Consider the following 14,069-nt stretch of genomic DNA (forward strand, 5'->3'; position numbering starts at 1 on the left):
GTTTCACTCATGCCTTCCTAGTAGCGAAGCTCATGTAGCACTTTGATCAGTTGACCGTGTTTAATATTTTGAGTGTAAACGGTAGAAATAAGGCCTCAAGCCCTGTGGGGTGATTTGAGAGTGCATTGGTTGACTTTGTTATTGTCTAAATATTGAAGTTGCAAATATTGATAGAATGTATTTTTTGATAATCCGAAGAGATGACAAAGCTTAAAAAACTCAGGGAAAACATTAATGTTTGCAATGTCATAAAAGAATTTGAATTTTGTCTCATCCAGCTCACAAAAGCTTTGGGATCAAGACCCGGAGAAAATACCAGGTTATGCCTAAGAGGAGCCATTCTGCGGTTATCTATAAGGGCAAATGTGTGAGAACAGTAATTCCAGATTGTAATAAAAAATGCCGTGTTGGGGAGAGGCTCGAGGACTGTAGGTTCAACCAAAAAAGGATGGAGGAGGAAAATATAGTCAGTGATTTTCCCTTCAATATCTACCCATAACCTAGTATGTGTATTGGCATGAGCTAGAACCATTTGTGTAAGGTGGGCTGCAAGATAGTATTTATGTGGGCAAGGGAGGCCCAAGTCTCCTTCTCACGGGAGTACATTTAAATGAATTCTAGACCTTCTGCCTAACCAAATTGCATGATACTACTCTGGAGGTCCTTAAGGATATAGGGGGACAACATGACTGGGAGGGTTTGAGGAGCATAGGGTGGGTAATCATCTCACCGCTGTCACTCAACCTATCCATAAAATACATTGGGAGTCCCAGGAACTTAGGTATTTTTTATGCAATTCTTTTAGCGGTGGGAAAGTAGCCCTAGAATAATTGTTTTAACTCCTAGTTATTATTAATATTAATATTTATTTATAAGGCGCCACAAGGCATCCGCAGCGCCGTACAGAGACAAACAAAATCACAATACAATGGGAGACAGCACAGTACAGTAAACACAGCAACTCAGTACGCTCAATGCACAGCTAGAGAGGGCGGGGAAGGGGGAGGGAGGATCCGCAAACGACGGGGCCCAAGAAGGAGGGCGCGGAAGACAGGGAGACCCCCAGGGGGGAGGAGGGAGCGAGAGTGGACGTGGGGTGGAGGACCCTCGAGGAGGAGGGCTAAGTAGCTGGAGAGCAGAGTTAGAAGTGGTGGAAACAGGAGGAGAGATGGCCCTGCTCAGAGGAGCATACAATCTAAGGGGAGGGGTGGACAGACAGAGAGACGCAGGGGAGAGAGGGAGAGTAGGGGGACAGAGGCAGAAGATAAGGTAGGAAGTTAAGTGGGAGACGAAAGGCTTTAAGAAAAAGGTAGGTTTTTAGGGCCCGTTTGAAGCTGGACAGATTAGGGGAAGTTCTGATGGAGGGAGGGAGCTTGTTCCAGTGGAGGGGGGCAGCGCGGGCGAAGTTTTGGATACGCGCGTGGGAGGAGGTGATAAGGGGGGAAGAGAGGCGACGGTCAGAGGCAGAACGGAGAGGGCGGGATGGAGCATGAATAGAGAGGAGGGTGGAGATGTAGGGCGCAGTGGAGTTGGCGAGGGCCTTGTAGGTGAGTGTGAGGAGCTTAAAGAGGATTCTGAAGGGGAATGGGAGCCAGTGAAGGGCTAGGTAGAGGGGGGAGACAAAAGAGGACCGGCGAGAGAGGAAAATAAGCCTAGCTGCAGCGTTAAGGACGGATCGAAGGGGATCGAGATGAGAGTGGGGGAGGCCAGTGAGGAGGAGGTTGCAGTAGTCCAGGCGGGAGATGATCAGAGAGTGGATAAGGCATTTGGTGGCATCTTGGGAGAGGAAGGGCCGGATGCGAGCGATGTTGCGCAGCTGGAAGCGGCAGGATTTAGCAAGAGAGAGGATGTGGGGGCCAAAGGAGAGAGAGGAGTCGAGGATGACACCAAGGCAGCGAAGTTGGGGGACAGGGGAGATAGAGGTGTTGTCGACAGTGATGGAGAGGTCAGAAGGGGATGGGGTATGAGAGGGAGGAAAAACTATGAGCTCAGTTTTGGCAAGGTTAAGTTTGAGGAATCGAGAGGACATCCAGGAGGAGATGGCAGAGAGGCAGGCGGACACCCTAGAGAGGAGGGAGGGAGAGAGATCAGGAGAGGAGAGGTATAGTTGAGTGTCGTCAGCGTAAAGGTGGTAGCTGAAGCCGAAGGAGCTGATGAGTTCACCCAGGGAGGAGGTGTATAGAGAGAAGAGTAAGGGTCCCAGAACAGAGCCCTGAGGGACCCCGACTGGAAGGGTGGATGGGGGGGAGAGAGACCCAGAGGTGGTGACAGAGAAGGAACGGTGAGTAAGGTAAGAGGTGAACCAGGACAGGACTGGGCCGGAGAGGCCGAAAGACTGGAGGGTGTGAAGGAAGAGGGGGTGGTCAACGGTGTCAAAAGCTGCAGAGAGGTCAAGGAGGATGAGAAGGGAGAAGTGGCCCCTGGCTTTTGCAGAGAGGAGGTCATTGGTGACTTTAGCCAGGGCAGTTTCAGTGGAGTGGAGGGGGCGGAAACCAGACTGGAGAGGATCAAGGAGGGAGTATTCAGAAAGGTAGGAGGTGAGACGGCTGCAGACGAGCCTCTCGAGAATTTTGGAGGCAAAAGGGAGAAGAGATATGGGGCGATAGTTCGAGAGAGAAGTGGGGTCGAGATTAGGTTTCTTAAGAATGGGGGATACGAGAGCATGTTTGAAGGAGGAGGGGAAGATGCCAGTGGAGAGGGAGAGATTAAAGAGGTGAGCGAGGTGGGAGAAGGTGGTGGGGGAAAGGGAGCGAAGAAGGTGGGAGGGGATGGGATCCAGGGGGCAGGTAGTGGGGGGGGAGGATAAAATGAGAGAGTGGACTTCCTCGCCGGTGGTGGGACGGAAGGAGTGGAGGGGAAGGTGGTTGGGGGGGAGGACAGAAGAGTGGGAGGGGTGGAAGAGAGAGTGGAGGAGGAGATTTCAAGTCGGATGGCCTCGATTTTAGAGGAGAAGAAGGAGGCGAAATCAGAGGCAGTCAGGGAGGAGGGGGTGGGGGGGAGGGGAGGGGGCCAGGGGGCCAAGAGAGTGCTGAAGATGGCAAAGAGGCGGCGGGGGTTAGAGGACTGGGAAGAGATGAGGGATTTAAAGAAAGATTGTTTAGCGAATGAGAGGGCAGAGCTGTAGGATGAAAGGATGAATTTAAAGTGGAGGAAGTCAGCCAGGGAGCGGGATTTTCTCCAGTGACGTTCGGCGGACTGTATCCCTTAATATAAATGTATCTTAATATTAATTCTTAATATCTCTTAATAGTTAAATGTATCCCTAAATATTTTAACTTGCGTAGTTGCCATTTAAAATTTTTTAAATTAGCTTTAAGGAGTTGGGTAATATTGAGTAAAAGAGCTTCAGTCTTGTCAGCATTAAATTTGAAGTTTTTAATTCTGGCCATAATTATTTATTCTAAGATGACAGGCAACAAAATATATGGGGGTTTGTGATCGTGACCAGTATATCAGCTCCATAAAGAGCCAGGTTGTGACTCTGGGGACCCACTTTAATTCCTGTGTTGTTGGGGTTGTTCCAGAGATTAGATATGAGTGGCTCCATAGTGAGGCAAATAGTAGAGGGGGCAATGGGCAGCCTGCCTAGTTCTTTTTTTTATTTGTAATGGGAGTGAGGAGCAGCTGATTATTGTGACTGTTACAGAACAGTTGTGTTTTAGCGCAGAAATCTCTTGAAGGAAGGGTCCAAAAAAAGCCCATCTCCCATAGGGTGTTGCTCATTTATGGCATGAGATGCGGTCAAAGGCTGTCTTATCATTAAAGGCAAACATCAGAGCAGGGGCAGCAGACTTGTTGGCTGCGCAAATATAAACTATAACCTTTCTGGTATAAATCCCACCTATTCAGGGTGTACAACATAGGGTATGGCCACAGTAAGTCTGTTTGCCAGTAATCTGATGAATATGTAAGGTCTACATTAAGTAGCGGGATAGGGTGGTAACTAGAGCATAGATTAGGGTCACTGTCTTCTTTAGGTATGATAACAATGTCCGTTCCGTGCTATGCCTTGGAGAATGGAGTTAAATAGGTTAATTAGGAGAGGCATGAGGGTCGGTACAAACTTTTTGTAGTACACGGCTGTATAGCAATATGTACCTGGTGCACCATAATTCTTAAGTGCTTTGATTGTTTGTATAACTGTCTCTGCGGTGAGTTCTACAAGTACGGTTATTTGTGAGTGAGAGAAGTGAAGGGGATGACATTTCCGTAGCTAATCCTTAATTCTGTAATTAGGGTGTTCCGGAGAGGCTCTCCAGTCTGAACATCATATTGGTCAGAGTACAATCTGCGGAACCGATCAACAATTTTCTTGGGGCCATAAGGGAGACTCCCCTTGCTATTTTTAATGGAGACTATTCATGTCTTTCTTATATCTGCTTTTTGGGCTAGGATTGAGTCTGCTTTGTCACCCCATTTATAGTACCACTGTTTGAGTCACTGCAGAATTTGACTGAGCTGACTTTGGAGAGCTAGAAATTTTATGTAAGTTTTTCATTTTGGAAAATGCTAATGCTTTGCTGTAAATATTGCATTCTCTAGCTCAGCAATAAACTAATGTCCTTATTTTACAAGTAGAAACAATATTGTGTAGACCCACATCAATCATTTGAGGAATCCCCCATAATCTGTCACTTGACGAATTAAGGGACATGATGGCAGTCCAGACACCATTTCTGTTCAGGATGAGGCAAAATAAAGATGTGTCTCTCTCTTTTTATCTACTAACAATAAATTAATTTAAAATGCATATGATTATCAATAATATGCTTTGCAGCAGCACTATTTGCAGTAAACATGCATTGCTGGCATCTGTTAAATGGGGCTATGATGCTTTTTGGTTTATGCCTCTCAACACTGTAAGAGGAAGGTTCATTAACCAGTGCTGTCACTGAAAGATTAAAGTAAAAAGTAAAAATTTGAACTCAGGGCTTCTGCTACTGAAGACTGCTGCCCTGCTGACTGAACTATTCTGGCTGCTGGGTAGCTCATTACCTTCACTCTGTGTTCTAGCTCAGTTTAATGGTTCTCCTGATGTTCCAGCATATTTTAGCACCACCCCTGACTTCCAATAAAAGCCCTTGCCTATTCCTGTTTTCTTGTCAGATTATTGTGCTCCTGCCAGTAGCTCCTGTAGCAACGTGCATCCTATTATCTACTATTTGTTTACCGACCTCAGATTGTCCTCTACTGCTCCTCTGCCTGAACCCTTTGCCTTTTTGCTTCACTGTGTACCAAACCTGGCTGCCATTGGCCATTCTTTATTACACTATCCTATAGTCTCCTGCTTTCCATCCAGCCACTGGACTCCAATTGAGTCTCAGGACCATTACACTTACAGTACCATATCTGAACATGTCTAATGAACCTTGTGAGAAGTGCAAGAGATGTGAATTTGCTGATAAATTACGCTTTATAAATGGCTGTTACAAGTCTGTGCCTTTTATTCAAATATTCATATCCTAAATATTTCAGGGAGATGTAAAACATGTAATTGATATTTAATAAATCAAGGACAAATTGTGTTTCAGAGAAGATATTTAGTGATGTACACAAATACCATTTGAATTAGTTCATAAATTTCACTAAAAATAGAAACTTGATTTGTTTAACTCAGTTTTGTAATGAAAATTGTCAAAGCTATTCGATTAAAAAAAAACACTCAAGTTTGAAATATGAGTACTGCTAAAATCTAATGAAAATTTACACTATGTGGCCAAAAATATGCGGACAACCGAACATTACATCCACATATGCTTGTTGAACATCTCATTTCAAAACCATGGACATTAATATGGAATTGGTCCCCCTTTGCTGCTATAACAGCCTAAATTCAGCCACAGGAGCACCAGTGAGGTCGGGCACGGATATTGGGTAGTCTGGTGTGCAGTCAGCATTCCAATTCACCCCAAAGGTGTTCAATGGGGTTGAGTGCAGGGCCCAGTGCAGACCGGTCAAATTCTTCCACACCAAACTTGGGAAACCATTGTTTGATGGACCTCGCTTTGCTCAAGGGCATTGTCATACTTAAAAAGGAAAGGGGCCTAACCAAACTATTGCCACAAAGTTGGAAGTGCACACTTCTGTAGAATGTCATTGTGTTTTGGGGGATTAAACAGTGGCGGAACTACCATTGGTGCAGCAGCTGCGATGCACCAGGGCCCATAGAGATGATGGTGCCCGCTGCATGGGGAACTAACTAGCTGTTGGCCCCCGGTTCCCTCCTCCCCGCTTCCATACACCAGGGTCCACAGTGCTCTAGTTCTGCCTCTGGGATTAGGATTTCTATTCACTGGAATTTGGTTGCCCAGGTTAAATCATAAAAAACAGCCTGAGACCATCATTCCTTCTCCACTAAACTTTACAGTTGGCAGTGCTTATTCTGGTAGGTGTTCTTCTAGCATTTACCAAATCCAGATAAATCCGTCAGACAGCCAAATGGTGAAATATAATTCGGCACTCCAGAGAATGCATATCCACTGCTACAGAGTCCAATGTCAATGTGCTTTACAACACTCCAGTCAAAGTTTGTCATTGTGCACGGTGATCTGATACTTACCCCCACGTGGTGACCCCGAACGGCTCCTTCCTGACCTGGCTTCAGGACGACTGCTCTGTCCAGCGACTGCAAGGGATCGCAATCTATGAAGAATCCAAACAGTCTTGATGGAAATGTAAGTATGCGCCCATAGACAATGTACTTTGCTTAGAGTTGTATATTGTCTATGGCCGCATACTTACATTTCCACCTTAGCAGCAAGGAGAAGAGCGTCGGCAGTGACGTCATCAAGACTGTTCGGATTCTTCATAGGTCACGATCCTTTGCAGTCACCGGTAAGAGCAATCGTCCTGGAGCCAGGTTGGGAAGGAGCCGTTCGGGGTCACCACGTCGGGGTAAGTATTGTCGGAATAATGGGAACCATTATTTCATTCCCCTCCCTTCTAGATAGTAATGGAGAATATGCTAAATTTTTAATAGGGAGAGTCATTATTACGATGCCCACCATTCCGACAAGAGTAATAGCAAAACTAATATACTGATTGCTATAACACCGTCTTTAGGAAATGCAGACTTACCTAAAAACTGATACAGAATATTTCCGACACCATTGCTTTAAAGCGTGACAGCTGAACATGCCGTCAGTGTGATTGTGGTCACCTAAAATGGCGACAGTTACATTGGCGGTATTAAGGGGGCTTATTTAAATAAGGTTTATACTTTAAACAGCTGCCAGGTAATCGCATTGTCCCCTTAATACCGCCAATGTGCCTGTCGCCATATTAAGTGACCACAATCACACTGATGGCATTTTCAGCTGTCACGCTTTATAGCACTGTTATTGCAAATATTCTGTATCAGATTTTAGGTAAGTCTGCATTTCCTAAAAGCCGGAATTACAGCAATCGGCATATTAGTGTCGCTATAACTCTTGTCGGAAAGCTGCTCTTCGTAATAATGTGCTCCATCCCATTTCACAAATATAAGGGGTTTATACCAAATCTGGTTTATATATTTTTAAGGTTTTTTTATATTAAATAATTACTAAATTTCACAAAATGTACATATTGCAATAATAAATCTATTGTTTTAAATAGTCCACATGCAAAGTAAAGAATATCCAAAACACTGTTTGCATATGGATATTTCCTGTTTTTTTCCTTTTGTTATGCAGAGAAAAAGCATGTCCACTGACTGCTGTAGGAAAAAGTTTGTACTCTACTTAATTAATGTGATGTAGGTATAGACATTCAACTAAGCACCTCATTCACCTTTTATTCACTTACATGCATGCATCTCTCATTTACCCATACACTGTTGCTCTTTTAAGCACCACTCGTGTGCCTCTTAGGCCTTTACTAAATAATTAAATGTGAATAATATGAATCTATCAAATGTTGGAGCTTTTGTTAAACAACTTCACAAGCACTCATGTCCATGTCTTTCTTTTTATAGTAGTATTTGCTATTATTGAAAAGAGAGGGAAAAGCAAATTTGTGTTTAGAAATGGAAATGGTCAATTTTAGAATGACTGCTTTTCGAAAAACTGTAAAAAAACAGCAATGACTAAGTAAAGTTGAGTTTAGAGCAGCAGGTAATATATATCCTACTTTTCATCTGAGGGTGTCCTGAGAAAAAGATGTTTATTGGTGTTTTCATGAAATTCATTATATGCACACATATAACATTTTTCCTTTAATAAATTATAAAAATAACCTATTTGGAAATACCTTAACCAAAGCATACTTTGGAAGGCAAATGACAACTGATGGAGTGCCAGTTGTGGCCAGCAGGTGGAGAATCAGAGCATCCTATCCTGTCATTGGCTCTATATTAGATACAGAGGGGGGAATTCAATTGTCTGCGTTACGGGTAAAAGTAACGCGGCCTGCGCATTATTACCTGGACTGCGTAGAGGAGTGGGTCACCACAATATAATTTAAAAACCCTGAACTTGTATGATTCGCACCAATAAATGTATCTGGACTGCGTAGAGGAGTGGTCACCACAATATAATAAGAAAACCATCAACTGGTATGAATCGCACCAAAAAATGTATCTGGACTGCGTAGAGGAGTGGTCACCACAATATAATTAATAAAAAACCCTCCACGGCTCTGAATTCCCCAAAAAAAAGTTCTGGACTGCGTAGTGGGGTGGCCCCGGTACTAAATTTGATATCGGGGCCACAATATAATAAATACACCCTCAACTAGTCAGGATTCCACCAAACAAGTATCTGGACTGCGTAGTGGGGTGGCCCCGGTACTAAATTTGATACCGGGGCCACAACATAATAAATACACCCTCAACTGGTCAGAATTCCACCAAACCAGTATCTGGACTGCATAGTGGGGTGGCCCCGGTACTAAATTTGATACCGGGGCCACAATATAATAAATACACCCTCAACTGGTCAGGATTCCACCAAACAAGTATCTGGACTACGTAGTGGGGTGGCCCCGGTACTAAATTTGGTACCGGGGCCACAATACCTCCTCCAAGTTCCAAGTGTAGTGTTTATAACATATTAACACTACACTAATTCTAGCACGTCAATACCTCTTGTTTTAAATAATGACAGGGCATTTAACTTTTGATTTAATTTTTTGAATTTGTTGACATTTTCTTTTACTTCTTGAACATGGCAAACGACTGTTGAATGGTCACATAATGCCAAAAAAATAGTTGCAAGATGGAATTGTCCTTGGGCCCTCCCACCCATCCTTATGTTGTTGAAATAGGACATGCACACTTTAACAAACCAATCATTTCAGCGACAGGGCCTACCAAACTACTGTGGCTGAAATGATTGGTTTGTTTGGGCCCCCACACCAAAAAAACAATTAATCTCTCCCTGTACAAACTAAACAGGCTCTTCTGAGGAAAGATGTCGTCTTTATCCTCAACCTCTGATTCCTCTCCCCCTACAGTGTGTACTTCCTCCTCCTCACACTTTATCAATTCGTCCCCGCTGGACTCCACAACCACAGGTCCCTCTGTACTATCTGAAGGGCAGTGCTGTACTTCATTGAGGAATTGATTATTCATTTTTATAAACATCATTTTTTCAATGTTGTGAGGAAGCAACCTCCTTCGCCGCTCACTGACCAGGTTCCCCGCTGCACTAAAAACTCTTTCCGAGTACACACTGGAGGGGGGACAACTCAGGTAAAATAGAGCCAGTTTGTACAGGGACTTCCAAACTGCCTTTTTTTCCTGCCAGTAACAATATGGACTGTCTGACATGTCTATTTGGATGGCGTCAGCAAAATAATCCTCCACCATTTTTTCAAATGTGACAGCATCTAATGCAGCGACAGTAGACATTTCTGCAATGGTTGGCAGGTCCTTCAGTCCGGACCAGATGTTATCAGCATCCCCGCCAGCGGCTCTTTTAGGAAAACTGAGCTTTTTCCTCGCAGCCATAGATGTGGAAGAAAATGAGGGTGGAGCTGTTGGCATGTCACGGTCCTCTTCAGAGGACAATCTCCTGACCAGAAGGTCTTTGCACCGCTGTAGACTTGTGTCCGCCGGAAACATAGACACAACATACACTTTAAACCGAGGATCGAGCACGGTGGCCAGAATGTATTCCTCTGACTTTAAAAAAGTGACCACCCTCGGATCCTGGCAAAGCGTACGAAGGGCTACATCCACAAGAGCTACATACTTGGTGTAATCGCAATGGTTTACCAGCTCCTCCCTCACTTTCTCCAGCTGCTTCTGCAACAGCCTGATCAGGGGAATGACCTGACTCAAGCTGGCAGTGTCGGAACTGACTTCTCGTGTGGCAAGTTCAAACGGCTGGAGAACCTTGCACAACACGGAAATCAGTCTCCACTGCGCTTGTATCCCCACTCCTTTGCCTATGTCGTAGGTGGCTGTGTAGGCCTGAATGGCCTTTTGCTGCTCCTCCATCCTCTGCAGCATATAGAGGGTGGAGTTCCAGCGCATCACAACCTCTTGTTTGAGGTGATGGCAGGGCAGGTTCATGCTTTTTTGATGTGCCTCTAGTCTGCGGTAGGCACTGGCTGAATGCTGAAAGTGTCCAGCAATTTTGCGCGCCACCGCAAGCATCTCCTGCACACCCCTGTCACTCTTGAGGTAATGCTGCACCACCAAATTAATGGTGTGGACGTGCTGGAAATTGCCCATATTTAATGCCCGCACAATGTTACTGGCATTGTCTGACACCACAAATCCCCATGAGAGTCTAAGTGGGGTAAGCCACTGGGAGATAATTTCTCTCAGTTTCTCTAATATGTTGTCAGCGTTGTGCCTCTTATTAAATCCTGTAATACACAATGTTGCCTGCCTTTGCACGAGCAGCCATTTTGTAGATGCTGCTACTGATGCAACTGTTGCTGTTGCTGCGGAAGGGGATGCATCTACCCAGTGGGCTGTCACGGTCATATAGTCCTTCGTTTGCCCAGAACCACTTGTCCACATGTCCGTGTTTAAGTGGACAGTGGGTACAACCGCATTTTTTAGAGCACTGAGGACACTTGATCGTACTTCTCTGTACATTTTTGGTATCGCCTGCCTAGTGAAGTGGAATCTCGACGGGATTTGGTACCGGGGACACAATACCTCCATCAACCCTCTAAATCCCACTCCACTGATGGTGGACACCGGGCGCACGTCTAACACCAACATTGCAGTTACAGCCGCAGTTATACGCTTTGCAATAGGGTGACTACTATCGTATTTTGTGGTCATGGCAAATGACTGTTGGACGGTCAATTGTTTTGTGAAAGACTTAGCGGTCTTACGACTTCCCCTCTGGGAAGATGACCGACTAACAGCAGCAACAGCAGCAGTGGCAGTAGTAGGCGTACCGCTGCAGGATTCCTCGGATGAATCCCGTATTGGAGAGGACTGAATCTGATGGAGATCGTGGAGGAAGTTGACGAGGAGGGTGTTGCTGGTGTGTATCCAACTGGACCACGGGATTTAGGTGTCCCTGTACCGATGACGGTCCTAGCCCCAGTTCCTGAACTAACCACTGAACTATGAAGGTTATTCAGGTGACATATAAGGGAGGATGTCCCTAGGTGGGCAAGATCCTTACCCCTGCTTATTTGAGCTTTACATAAGCTACATATGACCATACATTGGTGTTCCGGATTTGGATAAAAATAACTCCAGACCGAAGAGGTGCATTTTTTGGTCTTCTAACCAGGCATGACGATGGGCTTTTTCATCCCATGGACATCAGCTGTTTCCCCCCCTGGTGCCTCATTTACAATAACCACATCACCATCCTCATCATCAAGTTCCTCCACAGCGCCAGCTACATCATCAATAGCCTCCTCCCGAGCCACCTCTTCCCATACAGTGATGGGAAGGTCAGGCTTGACAACCACCAACACCCTTGGACTCACCTTGGGGATTTGTGATAATTTCTCTTTAGAAGGCAGAGTTGTTTGCTGTTTTGTTGCTGACAGCATAACTCTCTTCAATTTTTTGTAGGGGGGGGGAGGAGGAGGGCTAAGATCCTTGGGTGAAGCTGGACCACTAGTCATGAACACGGGCCAGGGCCTAAGCCGTTCCTTGCCACTACGTGTCGTAAATGGCATATTGCCAACTTTACGTTTCTCCTTAGATGATTTTAGGTTTCTCTTTTTGCTATTTTTTGAGAACTTGGGCTTTTTGGATTTTACATGCCCTGTACTAGGAGATTGGGCATCAGGCTTGGAAGACGACGTTGATGGCATTTCATCGTCTATGTCATGACTAGTGGCAGCAGCTTCAGCATTAGGAGGAAGTGGTTCTTGATCTTTCCCTACTTTATCCTCCAAATTTTTGGTCTCCATTATATGTAGCACAAGATACTGCAGAATGTGTGAACTTGGTAATATTGCAGTACCAATGGGCTTATACTGTAGGATTGGTTTTGCAAATTTTGTTGTAATTAATTTTTTTTTTAATTATTTTTTTGTATTTTTTTTTATAAGTTTTTTTTAATTTTTTAAACACTTGGGAATATTGGGGAAAGAACTATGCCCTTAGAAGCACAGAGCACAGGACACAGGACCACTGGACTGAACAGGACACAGCACACAGAACCCAGCAGCACCACTGAACTCAAAATTGACAGAGCACAGCACACAGCACCACTGGACTGATACTGCAGAATGTGTGAACTTTGTAATATTGCAGCAGTACCACAGGACTTTTACTGCTGAATGTGTGAACTTGGTAATATTGCAGTACCAATGGGCTTATACTGCAGGATTGGTTTGGCAAATTTTGTTGTAATTAAAAAAAAATTTAATTAGTTTTTGGAATTTTTTTTTATAACTTTTTTTTAATTTTTTAAACACTTGGGAATATTGGGGAAAGAACTATGCCCTTAGAAGCACAGAGCACAGGACACAGGACCACTGGACTGAACAGGACACAGCACACAGGACCCAGCAGCACCACTGAACTCAAAATTGACAGAGCACAGCACACAGCACCACTGGACTGATTCTGCAGAATGTGGGAACTTTGTAATATTGCAGCAGTACCACTGGAATTTTACTGCTGAATGTGTGAACTTGGTAATATTGCAGTACCAATGGGCTTATACTGCAGGACTGGTTTTTCAAATTTTGTTGTATTTAAATCTTTTTTTAAATTAGTTTTTTGTATTTTTTTTTATAACTTTTTTTTCATTTTTAAACACTTGGGAATATTGGGGAAATAACTATGCCCTTAGAAGCACAGAGCACAGGACACAGGACCACTGGACTGAACAGGACACAGCACAGGACCCAGCAGCACCACTGAACTCAAAATTGACAGAGCACAGCACACAGCACCACTGGACTGATACTGCAGAACACAGCACAGCACAGCACAGAACAGAACTAAACAGCACAGCACGAGATTTTACCAGGACAGAGGACCACCTAACACACCCTCCCTCTACCCTGATCAATGCCCGAGTGAAAATGGTGGCGACTAGCGGGGAATTTATAGGATCCGAGTATCGCGGATTATGACTCAGAGCCTCGGTCTCAGGTTTTCATTTGGCGCCAATACCCGGATCTGTCTCGGAATCCGACTCGGATCGGCAACGTTCGGGTGGGCTCGGATTCAGGAAATCCGAGTGCGCTCATCTCTACTTTTAAGACTGAGCAAATTTATGCATATTATTCAAAAAGATAAAGCAATGTATTTAGTTAAACTGGTAGGCAAGCACATATAAGCAAAACATTTTTGTAGCATATTTTGACCCCTTTAAAACTCAGCACAAAGCCTTTATACTTGTAAGTCACATTTTCAAATCATTCCATTTTTCCATCTTTCCGATTTAAGATGACTGACATATACTTCAAGTGGCAAATAAATCCTATGTTATATGTAAGATATGGAGATTAAACCTGTGAGCAGGAATGCATTACATATAATTATTTTAAGCACATCAATGTGTTAGGTCTTGTAGCTGGTAGATGCACTAGATTATTTGATTTAGCTATTCAGGACTTTACAAAGCTGCCGACAGATAAGCAGCTTGAGGAAGTCTAATTGTTTTGCAGTGGAGCAGGTGGGCTGCTGCTAATTCTGTCTGTACGTA

This window comes from Mixophyes fleayi, chromosome 1 (genome assembly GCF_038048845.1).
Source record: "Mixophyes fleayi isolate aMixFle1 chromosome 1, aMixFle1.hap1, whole genome shotgun sequence".
Classification (NCBI taxonomy): Eukaryota; Metazoa; Chordata; class Amphibia; order Anura; family Limnodynastidae; genus Mixophyes; species Mixophyes fleayi.